The following is a 3,911-nucleotide window of genomic DNA, read 5'->3' on the forward strand; positions in this document are numbered from 1 at the left end:
TTTAAAAAAAATAAAATAAAATCCTCTATATGGTACTCCTAGCACGAGTAGCGTGAAAAGGTTGAAGTGCTAGCTTGTAGGCCTAAATTTAGGCAAAACTGATTAAAATCCTGCACACAAGGAAAAAAAATCAAAACATAGATCTGTCGTTTGGTTTAGACAACAATTTTCCTTGAAACCTTAAAAAGGTCAATTGTAAAACAGCAACAACAGTCTCTTATAACCTTGGAAATCAACATTTAGCATGTTTTTGGAAGATATAAATATCCACATTTTTTTTAGTAATCAACAGAAATGGAAAGGAAGTAGAGTCAAACCTGATGCAAACTTTGCAAATGTAGCATATGAACTTTCTTATAGTGTTTATGGCACATTGATATGGATGGGCTTGAGGTTTGAATTTTCTGGTCTAGAGGTTTGAATTGATCCTTGTTGCAAGTGTCCAGTAGGCCTACTAAGCAATAACTTATTTTCATGGTACTCTTACACACCTAGGTGCTTCACAACTTTTATTCAAAACCTAACAAGAATTAGATTTGGATATAAACAACAATTAGAAGAGAAAGATACACAAGATATATATTAGTAGTTCATTACAACATGATTACAATCGAAGGCAAACTCTTACAAATTATTTTACTACAAATAAGGAGAGCACAACATATAAGAGAGACAATGCTTAAATACAACTAACAAATAAGGAATATTTTTCATCTTTTCTCATATATCAAGAGATTTTTTGAAAAAACCATCTCACCATTTTCAAGCAAGCAAAAAAACCTTTTGGGAAGATCATCTCACCCCTGCTCTGGCCATACATAATCTTCTCTCCACTCACATGTACTAGTAATAGAGAAGACCTTTCTAATCTTTAATGAGAAATATTATCTCTTTAGCTTTTATAACATATGCCCCGACTGCAAGATATAATTGAAAAGAAAATCTTACCATTGAGAAAATTACCCTTAAGGTTAAAATCAATAGGCTATTACTCCTGGCACTGTCCTGCATTGAATAAAAAATATAAATAGTAAAATAGTAGGTCCCATGGCTTAGATTTACTGTAAAAAAAAAAAGAAAAAAAAAAGAGCCTTGTAGATTTACAAATTGAGTCACAATTTACAAAATAAGTGCATGTCAAGAATATTGACTGAGTACTCTTAGCTGTCCATTTGTCAGGACGTGGAGATGAATGGATCGGATCTCACACTAATTACATACAACATGTCAAGTGCTCTAGTCCAAAAAATCAGCACGTGCCACCTCAGACATACATCTGCACTCGGCCACACATGCCAACCTGATACGAGAAGGACATTGGAGTCATCCATGTTGCTGGAGGATGCATGTAATGTGTATAAGGATTGGAGATGGAAACGACCATTAGCAGGCCCTACCATTGGTGGCCCATTTTTAATTTTTATTTTTTAAACACCAATCAGATGGTCTTAGTGGTCATTTGGTTGAAATACATTTTAGTCCTTCAAAACCCTTTTCTCAACATGCAAAGAAATAAAATAATCGGAAACACTTCTTGAGAATCAAAATAATGTTATATTTAACCAAAAGGAATGCAAGTATAACAACTAGAGAGGATTCTTATCATCCAAACCTTACACATAGAGGAGCACTATGGCCACTTCAGAAGCGTAAAAGACAAGGATCCCCATCAGTTGTGTCAAAAATCCACATCTGATTCAAAGAAAAGGAAAATATGTTGTTTTGGTTAAAAGAAGAATCATTGACATCTCAAGTGCTGACAACAAGTAGGAAGAAGAATTTGTAATTCAATAATTTTACGCTGATCTAAACCCGCAAGGCTGAGGAAATAGTCTCATGCATAGATGAGTCCTTCAGAAGAACCACCAAAAGTTTCACAAGATAAACTGATAATTAAAATATATATTTAATGTTCTTCATGGGTCATAAAATATTTAATGTGGTCTAAATTGTATGCCCTTCATTGAATCTTCTTTTCATTTGGCTATCCAATTGGAGAATTCAATGGAGAAATTGTTATTGTATCTCCTAACAAGTGACAAGCAATCTGCAGGAAGCTTCACAACAACTTCATAGGGCTTCTCAAAGATTGGAAAAACAGGAAAACAGGCACATGAAGTTACCCCCACCCCTATTTTAGTAATTGCAAAGGGGTTTATGGCCTTTTTTAGGCGTAATAAAATACATTTAATGTAAAAGGGTGGCTACCAAAGCTATGGTAATCAGAAAGTCTGTTTTGCACACTTATGCAGAGCACATTTGTTTGCATCTATTAAGCAGGCCCTTGGTAACAAATACCAGTAAAATGTTGAAATACCATGATAGTTTTGCTGTATTTAAAACATCAATGATTTAAATACAAACTGCTTCCATGCAAAAGAGGCCAATACATCAAATCTAATAGTAGCATCTAGATTTGAGTTGGAATTTGAACTTACTCCGTGCTGGGTATGTCTACATGGACATTGTATTCCCTCGTAAATACAAAGGGGACGATCCCTTGTGGAAGAGCTGCCTGCATGCAACAACATAGAATGTTTAAAGGCCCAACTTCTAGTAACCTAAGATGATGATCTTTGTGGGACCATCAAGGGATGAGCAGTGCACTTATAACTCCCCCATCAGATGATCCAACCAAATGAATGATTCTCATTTGGGTTTATGAAATTATAGCCATGGGCAAGTGCTGAATTCTCTGCTTCTTGCTGGTTTTGATTTTTGGCCCCAGCTGTTTCTGATTTAAGTTGAAGAATGGATACCACGATTTCTTTGACAGGTTTCAATGATTTAGGAACAGCTCCTCCTGCATTGAAGGCCTGTTCAGGGCCTAGTGAGTTCAGAAAGCCTTTCACTTTTAATTAATGCTAATACAATTGTGTTTCTTAAGGAATCAAAATGACTGAAAATAATCATAATGCAGCATCTAGGTTGTGTTTTTATGCACTATTGAAATGAATTGCAATTGTTTGTTCAAGAGAGAGGAAATGACCACATTGCAGTTGCATTCCTTCCATGTCTAACTTGAATTGTGATTTGGTCATTTCAACTTTATTGGGTTTCTATTCAATTAGATTGTGCATCCAAACATGTCCTTATTATTCTTAGTTCATGTGAGTCAAACCCGAAAAACAAGCCCACCTTATGAACCACGTGCTACCATAGGTTTCTCAGTTTGTCTTCAACTAGAGGTTTCTGAAGAAACTCTGCCACACCCAACTGAAAAAATAATAATAATAAAGAAAGGAAGAAAGAAATCATGAGACTCCGAATAACCACCACATACAAACAAATGTATACATGTGTATTAGGAAGCAGATGGGAAATCACACCATTGGGCAATTTTACGATTCTTCATTTTGAACTGCATATATTTGAACTGCATCTGCACAGCCATTGGGCAATTTTACGATTCTTCATTTTGAACCTCACATTTACTATAATGAAGATGAAGCACCTAAGTGGAAGTTTGGTGTGAATGGAAGCAAGAGTTCCTACCATCATAAATAAGAATGTGCGCCTTGCCATGGCGCACAAGAATGCCTGATCTTATCATGAACCATACTTGAAGCTAGGACCCACAACACATGACCACCCACGCAACCAGATTTTAGGAAGCTATAAGAAGGCAAGGTATCTCCAATTTGTTTCCATGTACCTAGGTATTAGGTAACACTATCAGCCAGCATATTGGCATGTTGTTGTTTCCTTCTTTAGCATTCATATAGTGCATCAAGGCTTCAAATTGCAGTCACATTACTTCCAAGTTCCTAGTTGGACCTGTGAAGAACATAATTGCAATTTGAAGGCTACTTCCTCATTATAAACATTTGGAAGCGTGTACTTCAACCAAAAGCCAAAATACTCTTAGGAGAAATGTAAGAACAAACAACAAACTTTAGAAAGCCAGATTA

At 35.8% G+C, this 3,911-nt stretch overlaps 1 long non-coding RNA gene across 1 annotated transcript; it reads right to left on the reverse strand.

The window, feature by feature from the left end:
• Positions 1-1,264: 1,264 nt before the first annotated feature.
• On the reverse strand, positions 1,265-3,686 carry LOC131250034 (uncharacterized). Its single transcript, XR_009172993.1, has 4 exons — positions 3,330-3,686; positions 3,139-3,216; positions 2,439-2,816; positions 1,265-1,692 (listed from the first exon to the last, which is right to left on the reverse strand). It is a non-coding gene; the product is annotated as an uncharacterized LOC131250034 (long non-coding RNA).
• Positions 3,687-3,911: the final 225 nt, after the last annotated feature.

This window comes from Magnolia sinica, chromosome 6, assembly GCF_029962835.1.
Source record: "Magnolia sinica isolate HGM2019 chromosome 6, MsV1, whole genome shotgun sequence".
NCBI lineage: Eukaryota > Viridiplantae > Streptophyta > Magnoliopsida > Magnoliales > Magnoliaceae > Magnolia > Magnolia sinica.